General features: G+C 41.6%; 1 long non-coding RNA gene across 1 annotated transcript; it reads right to left on the minus strand.

Moving 5' to 3' along the window:
- Positions 1-6,112: 6,112 nt before the first annotated feature.
- LOC138493123 (uncharacterized) lies at positions 6,113-8,625 on the minus strand. The gene is made up of 3 exons (XR_011276268.1): positions 8,445-8,625; positions 6,555-6,658; positions 6,113-6,456 (listed from the first exon to the last, which is right to left on the minus strand). It is a non-coding gene; the product is annotated as an uncharacterized lncRNA (long non-coding RNA).
- Between the last annotated feature and the right edge of the window lie 10,417 nt (positions 8,626-19,042).

Here is a 19,042-nt window from a genome sequence, read left to right on the forward strand (position 1 = left end):
TAACAATATCATTAAGAGTGGGCAAAGGATTTACCACTGGCACTTGGAAGTGAGACCCTCTACCCCCTCAACCAGTGGCAGTTGTAGGATATTTCCACTGGCCTCTTATGGAATGATTAGTAATTGCAGGAACATGTGTCTCACATTTAAAAGTCTCTATGCTAGGCATCCCCCTACCTGCTGCCTGATAGCTGTCCCTATTGTTTGTGCTGCAGACTCCCCGACTGTGACATGCGCAGCTATTGGAAATCCACCGCCCGGAACATCTTTAAATGGACAGTCAAGCCACCTTCCTCCCCCAGTTCTGTTGGTGATTGTCCCATGCCCTTGTCTCCATCAAGAGATGATTGAGGTCCAACACACAACGACAACACCATGAGTTAATCTGATTTACTGTGGACTTACTGTTGAACCTATTGGTCTCCGGATTATGTTTGCAAATTAAAGTCATTCAGACACACTATTTTTCAAAATGTATATGTGATATGCTTATTTATTGAATATATTATAACTATAACTCCATCAATACATTTGGATCATGCACATTCCAGCCCCTGAGTAGCATGTGGTCCCATGTCATCAGGCCTAGTACGGTAGTTGCCTGTCTGTTTCCATTTCCTTCCCACTCTCCCCCTCCCTTCTTTATCTATGTCTTAGCTCTTGCACTATCTGAAATGTCGTCAGGCCTAGTATGATAGTTGCTTGTTTTGTTCCTCCCCTCCCTTTCTGCACCCCTCTCCCTCACCTCTTGTTTTTCTCCAGCTCTACCAGAAATGTGGTCAGGCCTAGTACGGTAGTCGCCTGTCTGTTTCCATTTCCTTCCCACTCTCCCCCTCCCTTCCTTTTCTATGTCTTAGCTCTTGCACTATCTGAAATGTCATCAGGCCTAGTATGATAGTTGCTTGTTTTGTTCCTCCCCTCCCTTTCTGCACCCCTCTCCCTCACCTCTTTTTTTCCTCCGGCTCTACCAGAAATGTGGTCAGGCCTAGTACGGTAGTCACCTGTCTGTTTCCATTTCCTTCCCACTCTCCCCCTCCCTTCCCTTCCTTATCTATGTCTTAGCTCATGCACTATCTGAAATGTCGTCAGGCCGAGTACGATAGTTAATTTCACTTCCTTACTGTTCATGGCCTGTAAGAATGTCATTGTATTTTCCCTTGTTGCCTCCTGTGCGTTGAAGTGATTTGTAACACATTGTGTATAGGCGCTATATAAATAAGCTATCATATCGTATCATATCAAGGTTAAAAAAATGTCTTTAAAATGACACTTCTTATTTAAATGCGATAACTATGGCTATATGATTCTTATGACAGTGTATTTTGCTTGGATTTGTATGGCCTACATGTGTTTTGCAATTCACTGGCTAATGACTTAGGGTGTCCGCACACACGTCTTCATATGTCTTATGTTTTTGTCATGAATTAACACTGGTATTTTTTAAACACATTTTATATTGTAAATATATGGGTTATAACAAACCTTTAAACACATTTAAATGCAATTTATAAAAATCTGATCCACAAAAAAAACATATATTACAATATACAATATTCTTCATACAGCACCATTAAAAGTGACAGGGATAAATAAATAGACAATAAAAATCACATACAATAATAACATTTCAAATTGGAAAGTTTAAAAAAAGAAAATAGCTGCCAGACATAAAAAGCAGACATCCCAATAATTAATGTTTCACCACAAAATGTTTCACCACAAAAGATAATTTCGCAGAACTGGTCAGACTCAATATTATCTAATTTACCAACAAAAGGGCTTTAACAGACTATATAATTCTCTGATAATAACGGGCAGCTTGTTAGCATGTGCTTAATGGTTTCAATTCAGGATGGACATAACAAACAGTACCTGGATGCTCAAAGAATGTTCGGAAGGCTCCCAAAACCTCATTAGTAGTCAGCTGGTTAGAACGCATACATAAAATGAAGTCTGTAAGCTTTTTACTTCTAGAATTTAAAACATATCTAAATGGACGAGGAAAATAAAAGTGTTGCTTCAAATAATCACAAAGTTTTGTTTTAGTTACCAAGTATTGGACTAAATATACCTTATCTCAGATAGCACTTTTTCTTTAATTTATTCTCAGACACCATAAGATTAAAATGCACCTCAATTTCAGGATCAAGTTCATTATAAAAACCAAGAATTTCATCTTCCCAATTTTAAAAAATCACAGTTTTTGACGTTTTACCATTCACCATAATAGAAAAGGATATAAGTAAACATTCCATATTTTGATTCAAATCCAACAATTTAAGATAAAAAAGGTCTCTTCTCAATTTCCATAACGACAAAAGAGAGGAGATACCCAATTCACAATTAATGGCTTAAACAAGGACACATTGTGGTAAACCAAGGAGGTATTTCCAAATCTTCCCCTATAGAACATGTAAGGCTATTCCAAAATCTCTGTACCACTAAAGGCTTCAAGGCCATAACGTACACCTGGAATACGGGAGCTTTTATATAATTTAATGAGACCTTCAATCGAATAGCCTCCAGCCTCCTCAATGAGTAATAAAGGATTTAATTACCCTTATTTTCTTAACATTTTTCATTTCAACATATTTCCTTAAAATCTCCCTATCCATATGGGGAGTAATAGGTATCCCTAAATACATGTATTAATTAGTAACCTCAATTGGAATATTATCTAACACCCAGGTACATTTATGGTCCGTCTTCCTTTTTTTTCCACAAACATAATTTTAGTTTTTTTAACATTAATGTAAAGACCATTTTTCTTTGAAAAAACACCAAGTGCCTGGATGCTCCGCTGTAATCCAATCGTTGTTCTATCTAACAAAATAATATCGTCAGCGTAGCATAACCAGGCTAGGTGATTTGGGCCTATCTTCGGGGGTAAATTGGCACGCTCATTCATTTTTAGACTAAAGTCTGACACATAAAGGTTATACAATAGGGGTGCAAGAACGCACCCCTGTTTAACACCATGATAAGTTATCACTTTAGAGGAGGCCATGTCACTTCCATTCAAACTAATATCCACCACAGTCTCCTGTTGTAATTCCATCATTAATTCATTAACATTGGTGAGTTACGTGTATTGTGGGGGTCCTTTGCGTCTTTCATTTGACTTTTTCCTATTTGTTGTCATACTTTTGGGCCCTTGGAATGCATTAAATATTTCTTATATTTTTGTTAGGAATGTTTCCATTGTGTCGTCATTTTATCTTTCTGTAGGGTGCCACTTTTGAAACACATGTTGCGAGCGGTATGATTTCCTCTTGTAGCCCCGCCTCTGAGTTGTAACTCTTTACCTACCCCTAGAGAGAGCTATGCCATTCAAGAAAATAAGTACTTAGAGTAGTTCTGGGGCAAGTCAAAGTTTCCCATAGTAACATCTTTAGTGAATAGCATTGCCCTCTCCAGGTGTAAATGAAAGGTAACTTAGAGATGCTCAGTGTGTATAGGCCTCATGTGTATTAAATGAATTGGCATTGATGTGTAATTTTGGAAGTTCATCAACCACCTCCAATTAATATCTGAAGTTTACAGTCGCTGATCTCATCCGATAACTCCCAGTGACTGACCGCTCTACCATCTATTTCCAAGTCCTTTATTAGAAGACTTTCTTCTTTCGTGTCTCCCACTAAAACTAATCATTTTTCCAAGATGGCGCCTCCTATGTCATAACTTATTTTAGTTGGCATGATGGGGCCTAAGGTGTTCAGAAATATAATCGGGCCAAGCCAAGAAGGGTGTTTGCTACTTATATGAGCCAGTTGCACATACAAGTAGGGACACAAATGCATCGTGTTTAGGAGAGAATTCTATTAAATAAATCCATTAAAAAGGGACATTAGGCTGACATGCTGCCATTAATGTAAAGTCTGTATTTTGGCCTTACTTGGGGTTGTGTTTGGCCCTCTTCCTTCATGATGTCTCCCATTTTGGAGCCATTTGCTGGGGACAACTGCCGACCCGGCAGTATCCAGAATGGAAATTTGTGTTCAGAGCATAATCATTTCTATTCTCTTGTAAATGTCCACCATTGTAATAGAGGTGGAATTATAAAATGGAATTAAGAACGTCCCCTGAAATGCACATCGACACGGGTGCAGGGCTTTGGGCTGCTATTAACATGCATTGAACCCTCCACCCACATGGGTCCTTAGGTTCAAGGATTATCTGAGTTTTAGCCATTGCTCAGCAGTTAAAAATGACATGATGCATAGCACCTGCCCTCAAGTCGCCCGGCCTTCGTGGTTCCCTCTGGGAATCAGAGGCATTAGGCCTCATTACACGGTAGGCGGTAAGGGTTTACCGGTACCGGTATTTTACCGGTACCGGTAAATCCTTACCGCCTTACTACGAGGTCCCTTTGCGGGTTGGGGAATTTAACGCCTGCAAAGGGACCCAGGGAGCTAATTACGGTACCGCAATTTGCAGTGCCGTAATTAGCGCCTTCCCCATTCCCATTATGCCCTATGGGGCAAAAATGGGGAAGGGCAATGGTGGAAGGGGGAATTACCGCCCCGCCAACCTTGGAATGGGGCGGTAATTCCCCTTTCCACCAAGGCGGTGCCGGTATTTTACCGGCATGAACCATGGCGCTAATAGCGCCATAGTTCTCCGCCTGCCGTGTAATGAGGCCCATTGTTGTAGTTCCTGAGGTTCAAAGAGTTTTTAATTCTGACAAATATTTCGTTTTTGAAATATTACTGTTTTTAAATTCAGTGCAGCAGCAAAATGCAGGTGGGGGAATCCTACCAGAACCCCCAATGAACTCACAACCCAAACCCACCCTCCCCCCCCAATCCATTACATCTTTTCTGAAACTTTCCCTGTGTAACTTTCTTTTAAATTTATAATAGATGCACATTTCTTGGGAATTAGTATTCTGCACTGCACAATGTGTACAATGAATATCCTCCAATGGAATCCCAGGGTTGCATTCATGCTGGTCGAACGATGCAACCAACCAGAATCGCAACCTGGGACTAATATTGTTTTGCATTTGTACATTTGTCCAATCATTGTCATTACAAATGATGACATAATTAAATGTGTACTTAACTTTACAAAAACGCACTTTACACTCTGTCCAAAATGTGGGTTCTAAAATGAAACATTGAATTTGAGAAACCATCATTGAATGTTTCTGTTTACCCCTTCTCAGTTAATCGGTGGGCACGTAGGGGAATAACGTTTATTCATCGACAGTCATTTTTTCAAGGTTTGTTCCCCAAAATGGTTTCCCAGAAAAAACGAATAAAAAAATATATGGGGGTGTGGGCAAGAGTCTATAAGTGGTGGGGGAGAAGGGAATGGTGCAAAATAAATAGGGAAGCGGGGGTTGGGGAGAACCCCCCCAAAAATAAAAATAAACATTTAGATGATGTTTTTCTAGAAAAATAATTTCGGGAAAAACATTGAAGAAATGACTGTTGATGAATGAACATAGAACCCATGCATGCACATACGGTCTGCAGCTTGTAACTCTAGCATGCCTCTTTGAGGCTCGATGGTGCTTGCAGAAAGCAATAGAGAAGGAAGCTACCAGAGAGCTCCAGACTAAATAAGCTATAAATGAACAAATACATATTTCACGAATTTCCGGAAGTGGAAGTCAGAGTTAGAGCGGGAGGGAGTTCCATAGCAGGCAACCTGAACTCCAACTGTTTTACAACTTGCCCATTCTCTTTTATGAACAGGTGCGCTCAACAGCTTATGATGTAAGGAGGGCTGCTTCGTCTATCCGGGGAAGACATGATCCATTATAACACGAGGCAACATGTGTGTATACTGTTGAGTATGAGAAATCACCGTTGCGGAGAAGAACAACCTATTGCAGGCCAGAGATGAACATAGGGCCATGTTATAATTTTGTGTTATTACCCACGATGGCAGGCGGACTTTGCCATTAACGGCCCACCAGCCTAAGCCAAAATTGGCCAGAGCAAAGCAAAGGCCTTGTTGAGGGATGTGGGCCATTAAAGTTAATGTCCGCCCATCATTGCAGGATTTTATGCTATTAGCTCCCGGAAGATGTCTGGATGCTGGTATCTATCAGCAGCAGAGAATGTAATATTAGAATGAAAATATTAGACAAGTAAAATATAAAGCCCCACATGAGTGTGGTATTATTAACTGTTAGGAAGTATGAAAACAAGCTCTCATAAGCTACGTCCTTAGCATCCTGCCTTGTTTGAGAAAGAGAGGCCATTTGCTGCCCTTCACAAATTGCATAGTATTAACAGCAATAAGGGGCTGGCAACAAAAGTCCTGCCTTTTAATAATCATTTGGAATTTTAACCCCTGCTTAGCCATTTCGATGCACAGTAAAGGACATCCATATAAAAGTACAGTAGAGCTGCCTTCAAAGCAACAAATTAAGCAAAAACGCAAGTGCAATTATTGAGCGCCTAAAACTGCAACTTCTGGTGACTCTGCCTTAACCAGTGCACACTGCAAAAGATAGAAAGTGACAAGAGTTAAAGAATAACCAACCGCCAACAATTCCAAGATGTGTGATTACTACTTCTAGTCTAATACCAAATGTTTACCTTAACATCACATCCTGATGTTGATGGTTCTTGTTGCTGCAGACTGGATCCCCTATCTAGCGACTGCTCTTGGTTGAAGGATTCATGACCTTGATTCATGGTGGCTTTTGAACCCATCGATGCCAAAGAGATAGAAATTTCATGAGCAAGTAACATTCCTATTAAACACTCCTAAAGACAGACTGATCCCATTGCGTTGGCACATGTACTTCATTTACAAATAATCATTACTGGTGATATTAACAAATTGAACAGCGAATTAAGTAGTTATTTTGTTTACAATCAAATGCCATGATAATGCTGGTAGACATGGATAACTATACAATTCATGCAGTTCTAATAGTGGCTACATATTAATTTGCTGTGGAACACTGAAACACTTAAACAGAAACAATGCAATGCCTACTATCTATCTTCATTTTGATTTTGTAGAGAGTACACTGAAAACTCAGCTGTTTGTAAACTTGACCACCAGAATTCGGAAAGCTGTCTTAAGTGGTCTCCAGTATAGCCAAGCAGGGACCAGGGACAGCAGCCCTTCAACATTGGTGGTGGGCTTCATGCATTAGCTTGCATGATGAGGAATGGCCAAGATGTGGGCAGAGCACAAAGTGTTGGGTGAACATGAATCATGGTTCATAGATCCCTTGGGGTTTTTGGCAACGTGTGGGCCAATGATGGCAGATTGCAGGTCTCGCTGCCCATATTTGCTACAAAGTGGCACTGCTGGGTAGTGTGAGCCAAGTGTAGTGACTGCTTAGGGAGGTGGATTCTGCATTGAAGGTAGGCCGAGGAGACCCATTTGATCCTTTTGAAGACTAGACCAAGCACAGCATTTCGTACTTGGCTCTAATGCCCACTGGAGACATTTGGTTTCCCTAGTGGACAAGTGTCCAGCTACATTCTGTACTTTCTGCAGCATTGAGGCTATTCCAAAGACTCTGTGCCAGAAATATGAGACGACAGAATGTGGTGGGTTGGGGGTGATACAATAAAAGGTAAACAATTATAGGGTTTAAAGTAGATAAGATAGGGGTAAAGATGTTGATGATGGTGGGTGTGCGAGTCAGACTAACAGTAAAACAAGAGACAGACAGGAAAAAGGGAACAGGTTGTAGAGAAAGGGATGTTTAAACAGGGACAAAAGGAAGATTGTTTAGGAACCACATGTCCTCTGGTATAATCTCCAAAATCTTTAACACATTTGGAAGATTAGCTGGCAGATTTTGAGGCAAAGCTAAAACATGTTTTAAAAAGGTAAAAATGTACATTGAATTTGTCATAAAAGTAAGATTGAGATAGAAAATGTTAATATCCTAATTACATTCTTTAAATTCATCAAACAGAACTTTTAGACTTCTTCAACGAAAATTCATGTTAAAATATGTTAAAAAAAAGAAATTCTCCACAATAAAAAAAATAAACCAAAGGCACAGATCGGGAAATGTAATTTGAGTTAGACCGGGTTTCATGGAGACCAAATTGAGAACTGTATAGGCACTATTTTACTTGAATGAATTGCTTGCCATTTGCCGGAAAGTGGACGATGAAGCTTCTGAAGTTGCGTTAAGTACTTTGAGCAATGGCTCAACTTGAGTCACACATAAACCAAAGGCACAGATCGGGAAATGTAATTTGAGTTAGACCGGGTTTCATGGAGACCAAATTGAGAACTGTATAGGCACTATTTTACTTGAATGAATTGCTTGCCATTTGCCGGAAAGTGGACGATGAAGCTTCTGAAGTTGCGTTAAGTACTTTGAGCAATGGCTCAACTTGAGTCAGAGGTTTCCGATCACAAATTAATTAAAAGTCATGCAGCCCTACAAAACAAAAACAATATTGAGAGGTATGTTTCATAGATTCCCTGTAACAAAGTATTGTCCTTACCCTCCTGGCAGAGAACATGCTGGAAGACGTGCATCTTGTTTGAGAGCGGGGACCCACATCTCCTTTAGGAAACAGTAAGAAAGACAACAGAATGATGGGAGTGTTAGAAGTGTCTGTCTGTCAAACTCAGGCTCTGCCTCGGTCCTAGGGTATGATTCACAAGATGGCAGCCATGAGCATGAGTGTATGAAGGGTGTTATACTTGGGACATTATGAACCCCTACAGAAGGGAAGGCATGTACCTCCTAAAACGTGAATAGCTCAAAGTAAGATCTCCTGGACAGTACCACCTTCTTAATGATGGTTAGACATTCAGTTTGATATATATGCCCTAACTATGCCACCAGGTAGTCATAAAGTGCAGAGACATAAAAAGTATCTGCATTATCTAAAACATGTTTTCACTATGGCCTGACAATGTTTGCTGCATAACATAGTGCCCTGATGCCTGAGGGCTTCTGTGCGCTGTATAAATGCAAAAATAAATAAAATAAATAAAAGGAAATATGGTAAAGACATTTCTTTTTTATGTAATGCAGCAGAAAGTGTACAATAAAAATGTCTGGTTAATTTTTTACCTGCGGTAAACGTTTTTATTTACTACAATTGGGACAAAACATGCTTGCTCTATTCCATACTATCCAGGCAGAACAACTGATTCCCAGTGCATTTGCCCAATGTTTAACAATGGTGCAAATGTTAGAATAATTAGTTAATTAATATTTCTTAATGCGCTTAATACGAGAGACCAGTCTCTAAGCACAAGACCAGAATTCAAACCTGTGTTGATCTTCATTGTTTTGCTTCCAAGACAAATGTGTTGCCCCTGAGCTATCCTCCCGGCCCAAGATAATGGATGACCTATCATCCCTGGGCACACCATTTTAATCTAGACATGAAGGTGGTATTAGCGATTGATGCAGATGAGACAAATGGCTCTATTACATACCCGCCAGCCCTACAGGGGCTTGGCACCCCCAACATGGCTTTAGGGCATGTTAGATGGGTTCTATTTACAGCGCAAGAATGCTGCAAATTGAAAACAAAGATAGAAACATTCTTAGGTTCCTGGGGCTGCTGGTGGGCGCTGGGGGTGGGTTAGGGAGGCTGTAGGGGACGGTGTGAGGGTCATGGGGGTTGCCGGAAACCCTCAAATGCGACCTATGTAATTTGTGTCAGTGACCCACAAAGTCTTGTGGACACATTTAGGGCCTCATTACACGGAAGGCGGTAATGGTTAACGGCCACCGTTAATGGTAACGGTGGCCGTTAACCATTACCGCCTTACTACGAGGTCCCTTAGCGGGTTGGTGTTTTAACGCCTGCTTTTTGCAGGCGTTAAAAACCAACCCGCTAAGGGACCTCGGAACTAATTACGGCACCGCAAAATTGCGGTGCCGTAATTAGCGCCTTCCCCATTCCCATAGAGCCCTATGAGGCAGAAATGGGAATGGGGAAGGGCAATGGCGGAAGGGGGATTTACCGGCCCACCAACCTTGGAATGGGGCGGTAATTCCCCTTTCCACCAAGGCGGTGCCGGTAATTTACCGGCATGGTCCAGGGTGCTAATAGCACCCTGGACCACCGCCTTCCGTGTAATGAGGCCCTTAGTGTTTTGCCCTCATGAGTGCCTGGTATTGGAAGCAATTTAGCAAGGATTCCAGAGCCCCTACATGGGGATATCAATCAAATGACAATCAAATGATATGCTTCTGCACATTTATTTTGACACTTTCTACTTGACCAGAGCTAAGCTTAGCATACACTCATATTTTGAATGTAAAGACATTTTCTGACTAAAAAGCTAAGAAAATGATGTACCTTTATCAGTTTTCCAGAATGTGTTTGCCTCTTTGCTACCCCTCCCTGTAGATTCTCAATAACTGTTGTTGTTCCTTTTTCATTTTTTTATATCTATTTTCTCTAACAAATGCTTCTTTTGTCTTTCACTTTGGGCATATATCCTATTTATTTTGTCTGCCTGATGCAAGAGCTGATTTTGCTTAATTATATTAAGCAGAACCTTGCATCTTAATACATACTTCTTATTTCGGATTACGTGTCCTAGAAATGAAGGATGTGGATGAACAGAGGTTATTTTCAATTGTAACCCAAATACTTTGTCATTTCCTTGATGCATGTGTTAAAGTAATCGAGCACTTACTCCACAAGCTGTAAAGCAATGAAACAAAAACGTTATTTATTCATATTACAAACAATGACAATTCTGTTTAATAGATTGCCGCAAAACATTCTTTAAAATGTGCTTCCTGATAAATATTTGCCTTTTAATGCAATGTTGTTAATTCAGTGTGTTTCCATGTATTAAACAATTATAGCAAATGGGGACAAATGTGGAAACTGATGAATGCCAAAGAAATAACCAACAGAAACAGGCTGTTCCAAAGCAAATGAAAGAATTGTTACCATGTGACTACACTGTATAATGATGACATGTTTTCACAGTAAACATATTTTTAAGTGTGAAATTAACTCACATGCTCTCAGTTTATGGTGATCGCTTGGTGCTAGTATTTAGAAAAGAAAATGGTATTTTATTTGGTGTGGATGTAAACCCAGAATTTCTTTGAGGTTTCAGCCCTTGTAATGTATGCTATCAGTGAATTAGAGTTCACTAAGCACCAGTCTTACAGTCTTTTGGATAAGGCAGACATTCCAGATCTGTACTGCATGTGTACAATACCATCACCTAATGGGGTTTAAACACAAAATACTTTTTTGTTTTGAGAATGTACTGACCAATGGGTGTTTCTTTTCCAATAATGTGATGCTACATGATCTATAGAAGAAGTCTGTGGGACTTTGAAAGGTAGGTAAGTGTTCCATTGCTGCATAACGTTTTCATTTAGTCCACTAAAAAGTGTCACAACTTGCAATTTGCGTGATTTTACGTGTAAAAGCAATTATTTAGAAAAATGTTAATTTGTACATACCTGTCACTCTACAAAAACAATTTCTGTGCGCAGTTATTCTAACAAATAAACAAACAAAAGACATTATTGCACAGCCTGTTCAAATGTTAAGGTTGGAAATGCAGGACAATAACAATGTTAAGGAAACATACAACATTGCGCTGTGCTCTTTCATGTATTAATGACTTCTGATGTCCTTATTGAATTCATTTTATATTTGCACAGTAATACAAAAGGTGGATGATTTGCCATAAATAATTATTTCAACATTCTTTGTTTTCTCATAGCTGTAAACCAACTACTTTTTCTTATAAATGTAAGGATAATTGTATGTATCTTTTTTTAAAAAATGCAAAGGTTATTTCCAGTCGAACTTTTCGAGATACATTTTTCACTCCCCAATCACATTTTTAAAAATGCTTCCAACTTTATTCATCAACAAATGAGTAGATAGCAGTTGTCTAGAATCACAGGGGGCAGGTTATCTAACATTTGCACCACTGGTACACATTGAAAAAATGCTTAGATAACATGGAATGGAGCAAAAAGGTTTTGTCACTATCTGTATTATCTAAAAACGTCAGAAGTAGGTAAAAATGAATCAGGCTGTTTTTTACTATGCTTGCTGCATAACATGAACATGTGTTTACTGGATTTGTTTTCATGTTACACAGGAAACATAGTAGATAAATGATTCGGAACGGGTAGGTGTGGGCCCAGGAAGGTGCAGCTACCGCGCTGAGGCTTATTTCTCTGTAGTTGTTGAGTACTTCCAAGAGGGTCGTGCTAAAAGCCCCCGGCGAAACATTGCAGAGGGGTTGTGGACTTTTACGGAGTAGGCGCTGTACATGCAGTTCATATAGTTTGATAAATTTCAATTCCGAACGTCTTCTCCTAATTATAAATTAATCACGAACACTTGGAATTGTGCATATTATTTTAATGTTGCTGGGGTGCTGACATGTGTTTCGACCATTTGGAGGTCTTTATCAAGGCCATTGAAAAGTGTAGGAGAACATAGGTAGGGTAGTCTTGGTACTAGGCAGCTTGAATAGGACTGAGTAGTGCTGTCTGAAAAATTGAAGAAGCTCCAGATAGCTTACGATCCTCTAACTGGGCAGTGAGTACAGTGCCTACTCCGTAAAAATCCACAACCACTGTGCATAGTAGATAAATGAGTCTGCTTAATTTCTGCCCTTGTGAAAACAGTGTTAGATAATACAGGTTGAGGCTTAACCTTTTGGCTCTTTTCCTTTATCTACAAGCAGAGGAATTGGTGATAAATACTTTCGATCCATATTTTTGCACAACAGTACTGTTGGAGAACATTTGGCCTCAGGTCGTAGTAAAAGGAAAGTCAAACATTTCAACAGAAAGAAATGTTTGCCGGAAAATTATTTCTGTAGAAACTGGAGCAAATATGGCAGCACATCCTTGCAGCCCCCTTCTCGCAGAGAATATTAGTATGTTTTGCATTCCCACATAGACATTTTACCAGCTGTACAATTTAACTAGGCCAAAGAAAAAATGGTAGCCAAAAAGAAATTGTCAAATTTCCGTACTTTTATTAACTGCTTGGGCCGACATTTATATGCAGAAATTGTCATTTCATAGACGACCTTCCAGCCCTGATGAAGTTCTGTTAATGCCCACACAGAATGAAACATGTTAGGCATATGGTACTTTTCTACTGATGGGGGATAGCTCAGGGGCAAGGCGTTTATCTTGGAAGACAACACTCCACAACACAGGTTTGAATCCTGATTTTATTTGTTTATTTATTACATTTTTTTTATAACACGCTTAATACCGTACCTGAGGTCGGTTTCTATGCGTGGATCCGGGATTTAAACCTCTGTTGCCCTGTGTGGTCTTGCTTTCAAGAACAGCACGTTGCCCCTGTGCTATCCTCCGTTCACGCGCTTAGGAACCTATCTCTGGTATTAAGTATTAAGCACGTTATAAAAAAACTATTATAATTACTCATAGAGAGAGTCCATGTCTATGCAAAAAAGAACTAGGAAGGACATTCACTACATGGCTGTGGACGATGTGAATGGATGTCTACTAATCTCCTGCGAGGCAATAACACCCAATGGGACTATTGCCCCTTCTTTTGGATGCTGTAGTTGATATGGGTGGCATTGCTTTCACCTAAAGCAATAGAACTTGAGGAGGGGGGGGCATTACCGTCGGATAATGCCCCTGGGGTGATAGTTACAAGCCTGGGTAAAGCGAGGGCTTTAGCGTAGCCCTGGGGTCATTACCCAACTGGTAATGCCCCCTCACAGTGTTCTATTGCTATTAGTACCCCAACACATTGTACCAGAGTACTAATAGTAATTTCTCTCGAGTTGCGAAATGGTTTGAAAGCCGTTTCTCAACTCGAGAAAAAAAAAGTAAAGAAAATGGCCACCATGGATCGGGGAAATGGAACTACATGTAGTCCCTTCACCCTTTCCATGGTGGCCATTAAAACATGCTTTAAAAAAATGAGCAAAGAAAATGCCCAGCAGGGAATGGGTGGAAGCGACTACACATAGTCCCTTCTCCCTTACCATGGTGACTAATCGCGGAGATGCGCCAGGAACAGTTCTGTTCCCAGCACCAGCGAGGGACAGAGCAGTGCAGGTAAGTGGGGTGTGGTAGGGAGGGGAGCTGGTATGTGGACAAGGGTGGTGGTGGTTGGGAAAGGGGCAGGGGGACACAGGGAGTTCACTTACCTTTGTTCTGGGAGGGTTGGCATCCTCCCGCTCAGAGCCGGGTCTTTCCCTATGTGGTAAGGACCCCGTTCTGAGCCTCCTCATTGGCTGGGAGGCCACCACTCCCCGTCACCGGGTACTAATAGAAAATAACTGCAATATTAATGTTTGTATGGTTACTCGTGTTTTCTTTTGACATACATTTTGTGTCCACTTTTAAGAGCGTGGGGCATTATATGTATGCGTTTTTCAACCTTGATGTGGTTTAGGAACTTGCTAGTTTATGTGTATTTATTAAGACGCCCATTATTCCACACTCTTTTAGCAAATTCACAGGACCATTCCCCAGAACTAACCAATATATTTCCCCTCTAACCCACCTCCCTGGTGCTCCCCTTTTGTGAGATCCCAAAGGCCATCGGCGGTCAGCATCTAGCCACTCTGGACTCGGTAATGGGGGCTATGTAATGGCTCTTCATTTCCTCACTCTGAGCTAAATCGTAGGACAACACATGGGCATATAGAAGGGCATAAGGGGCATGCAAAGGCCTGCACCCTCTAGCCCTGTCTAAGCGAAATAAAGCCCAGGCATTTGCTTTTCTTGTTCATTTGAAATAAACACCACATTTTCTCAAGCACCCTTGTGTAGAACAAGTGCCCAGCGTGATAAAAGCAAACAGGCAGCCTGCATGAAGGGAAACCCAAAGCTGCAGACACAGAGTGAACCTGCATGCAGACTTATGGTGGGATCAGTCAAAAGGAGTGTCAGTGTGCGTGCACTCTTCTTACAACACAGAACAACACCCAATCAAATTGGGATAAAAGCAAGAACATGTGGTATTCAGACAATCATTTGTGTTTTGCTGTCTTGCGGTTGCAGAGTGCTAACTCATGCTTCCAGACCTGTGTTATGTGTTGATCCTCTTGGATGCTTGGAGTGTGTGATGTCACTGAGAGAATGCTGAGTGTGTGTCTAGAATGTTTAGGTGTGAACTAGGATCCAGCCCAGGCGGTTGGAGATGTAGGCCTGGGTGGTGGGTGCCGGTGGGTCCCCTTCAGAGCTCAGCCCTTTTCCTGAACTGCTTACCTTGTGTAACATGAATAAAGGAACTTGGTAACATCATACCTGATGCCTCCTGGAGTCGTCATAACAACAGCTTGATTCTTATCTCACTTATGAGAATGGGAGGCAACCCCATGAGGCCTCCATTGTGAGGTGGCTTTCAAAGTCAATGCTACTTAGAAAAGTTCTGTCAAGCATTGGATGCAAGCCAGGGCATCACCTATGGCACATTGTGCTCGAACTGACTGAGACGCCTGAAGCAATAGCCAAAGAGGAGCAGGCGCGCTATACTACACTTGAATATATAAATATATATATATATATATATATATATATATAGATATATATATATATATATATATATATATATTATTTTTTTTGGTTGATTTGGCTGTAGAAACAACCTTTCAATTTGAGAGAAGTTTACATCATTCAGTTTTAAAACAAATAGATAAAAATAGATTCAAAAATACATGACAACAATTTGATCATACATATATAAAAAAGTCAGTAAAATACAATCTCATAAGTAAAATTTTAAGAGTCTAATACTGCTTTAGTTGAAGTTCTTTTAAGAACCGAATAGTGGCCAATATATTTATTTATTTACAGAATTTTATGCCAGGCTAGTCATCACATTTTTTCACGTGGGGGTGCTATATCCTCCCAGAATTCACACCAGCTTGTCTCGGTCACCCTCCTGAAAACCAGAAGAACCAGTTCATTAGATAGTTAAATGGAAATGTATTGAATGAATGTCTCCCCTGTGGCCACACTGAGTTTTGCTCATGTGGTTGGGAGCGAGGGGCCAATGGGCCCCTCTCTGCCATCACTTCTCAGTATAAAACTCGGACCAAGTGCCTCTAGTGGTGGGTACGCGGCTCGCCCTTACGCGATGTTAACTTTGGGTTACATTCGCTTAGATGGGACCACCGAGCAGGACAGGGGGCATCCATTTTTTGTACCCCCTTTCGACTCCATCTTGGTGACCAGGCCTCACGCGATAGTACAAAATGCCTCTCTCCCTTTTCCCCGCCGCAGCAGCTCGGAGCACATGGCCCCCACCCTCGTTCCCACTCCAACTGGAAAACTCTGCATCTCCCTTCTCACGCTGAAGCCGGAGCTGCTTACAACAAATAATAAATGTTACACATCTCTTTTCCCCTGAGAACACTGTCCTGCATGTGAACCAACATGAGCCAAGCACAGAGCTCGTCCATCTCCACAAAAGTGTCCTTGCCCTCTTACCCTCGCCAGTTGAAACTTATGCCATTCTAACCCTGTGTCCTTGCAAGGCATTCCTTTCATATGCCAGACTGCCAACCATGCTATGAAGCCCACCCAACAGTCCCTCAACTAACATTAGACCCCTGCTGCAGTATATCGTGCCCAATACTAACAAATGCCACATACCTGAGATTCTTGTGAAACTAACCCCACAGGTCAATGAGAGTATTATGGTGGCCAAGACCCGTAAACCTGTGACCTGTATAACCCAAATGTGATAAATGATATAAACCCTTGAGTGATTTGTACAATGACATGATACACTACTGGGGGTCTTTTGATCAACCATTATTTAGTGCATGCATTATTTAGAATGTATTTTCTTAGCTTAGATAGTGACCACCGTGTTTCACAGCGACCTGACCTTCACCCATCCGGAGCACAGATGTCTGACGTCAATCCTCCCGCCAACCAAGCAACCAACCCGGAAGAAGAGATGATGCCCACACCTACGACACCACCCCGGCTGACCAATCTAGGTCCAAAGTAGCATCATATGTTAAAAATGTCAATGTCCTATATAAATGTGTTGTAGCCTTGATGTGGTCAGAGCGCTCTCAGAGATCTAGATAAACTTTTCCTTGAACTCTCGCAGCCTGCTTTTTTGTGCCTTATTCCCTGTCCAGGGAGTGTCTGTATTATTCATTTTTACATGTATAGGCAGGGAGGGCACAAACATCTGGTGACCCCCTGCGACGTGATCGGAGAGGTGCCTTGAGGCCGGCGCCGTACAGCAAGATCCGGGACGCCCCCCAGCAAAACCATCGCCTCCGGGGCCGACCAGCCTGTGCGCACTACGAAGAAGGGTCAAGGGTTCCCGGTTGATGAATACCCAACTGAAAAGCTGCTCGCTGAGGCGGGCCATGGCTTGGTTGGGGTGCGAGCCTGACTGGGGTCGGACTGCAAGCGGCGACCCTCGAGTCACCTGACTGAACACGTGAGTGCCGGTTGCGAAGGTTACGAAGGAAAGGTAAGGGGGAAATAGGGGGGACAGGTGGTAATGGGTTATAGGGAAGAGTAGGGCCTGTGTGAGTGATGATGAGGCTTTTCTGATCTGTCCTTTATATGGCCATTAGGTTTTTGTAAGAAGGGAAGAGAAAAAAGAGAAGTGGTATCCTAGCCCGAACGGGGTCGAAGGCGGCACCGCGTAGCATTGTCTCGTCCAGTGCAGAATAAATAAGTGAAGATACAGAGAAAATAGTAGGAGTCTCATATATTGAGTAGACTCGGAGTAGTTATTTAGAACATTCTTTTTCTGGGTACGAAATGATTCTTGGAAAAGAGTAAGAGGGTGTAAGAGGTGGGGAGTGAATGAGAAGAGTAGGCGAAATGGGGAAGGGGTGGTAAAAAGAGCAAAACGGGGAGAAAAAGCACACAGGTAGTGCATGTGCATGATAAGTGTTATATGTGCTTTTGTGTTCTGTTCATTTTTGTCAAGGATATCCAAATACTGTGATTGATTTGTGGATAAAAGTGGTAAAATATGCAAAAATGAACTGTTGAATTTGAACATGCAACCAGTACCATTGAAAATTGATATATATATATATATATATATATATATATATATATATACATACATATGTGTGCGTACAAACTACAAGTAACTGAGAAGATTTGTGGTGTATTGTCCAGCTAGAAGGAAAGAAAGACCAGTGAAGAAGTGATTAAAGGGGAAGAGAGGTTGAAGGGCAAGTACAGACAAAGGGAAAGAAGAAAAAATATCGTCATGGGGGGAATAACACCACTAGCACATATTTGTCATCACCTTCCGTTATACAATGAGAAAATACAAAAATACCACGATCAATGGTTGACCGAGATAAAAGGAGACAGTGTGACGCCAATTCGGCCAGAAGGTGGGTCATTCGATAAAAGGGTGTTAGATTTAGTATCCACACACTTGTTAGCAAGGTATGAGGGGAAACAACTACAGAATAGAGGAGAAGTACCAGACTTGTGGCGAATGTTTGAAGAAGTTATGCCTACAGCAGAGGTAAATAAAGAAAGAACGAACAAAACACAGAAAACGCAGGAAGAGGTAAGCGGAATGCCAAAGGGCGAGTGCACAACCACTACAGCTGAAGGCGATACAACCAAAATATTTCCTTTAATGTCAAGGCCAGCAGTAGGATACAGTGAGCCCCTGTACATATCAGCATGTCCCACCCCCGCACCCTCAACCGGAGCAGATGCCACGGCACTGCCACCCTATGATCTATGATAAAGGAGGTTTGTATGGCCCAACAAGTGCACCCCCCATGAATTTGGCACACTTCACTGGAGAATTAGACCGCCAGCTAGCGCATGCACAGATGGAAATAACACGGCTAAGAGCATTGTGCGATAGAGGCCAAATGCTGCCAGGGGGAGGAGAGGTGCCACCATTATCCATGGCGGATCTAACGCCAACATTGAGCACAGCAGTGGAAGTGGCGCAAGCAATCTCAGAGCCAGCGCGATCAGTATCATCACAAGGAACACGCATACCACAAGGGCAAGAGAAAGAGTGGCGGTCAGGGGAATTCCTGTTTCATCTAAATGACAAACCCGTGAGGATTATATGCCCACCCACCCCAGGAAATGAGAGAGGGGAAGGATGTGAAGGGAACA

Source organism: Ambystoma mexicanum, chromosome 10 (assembly GCF_040938575.1).
Source record: "Ambystoma mexicanum isolate Mex_15411 chromosome 10, UKY_AmexF1_1, whole genome shotgun sequence".
Classification (NCBI taxonomy): domain Eukaryota; kingdom Metazoa; phylum Chordata; class Amphibia; order Caudata; family Ambystomatidae; genus Ambystoma; species Ambystoma mexicanum.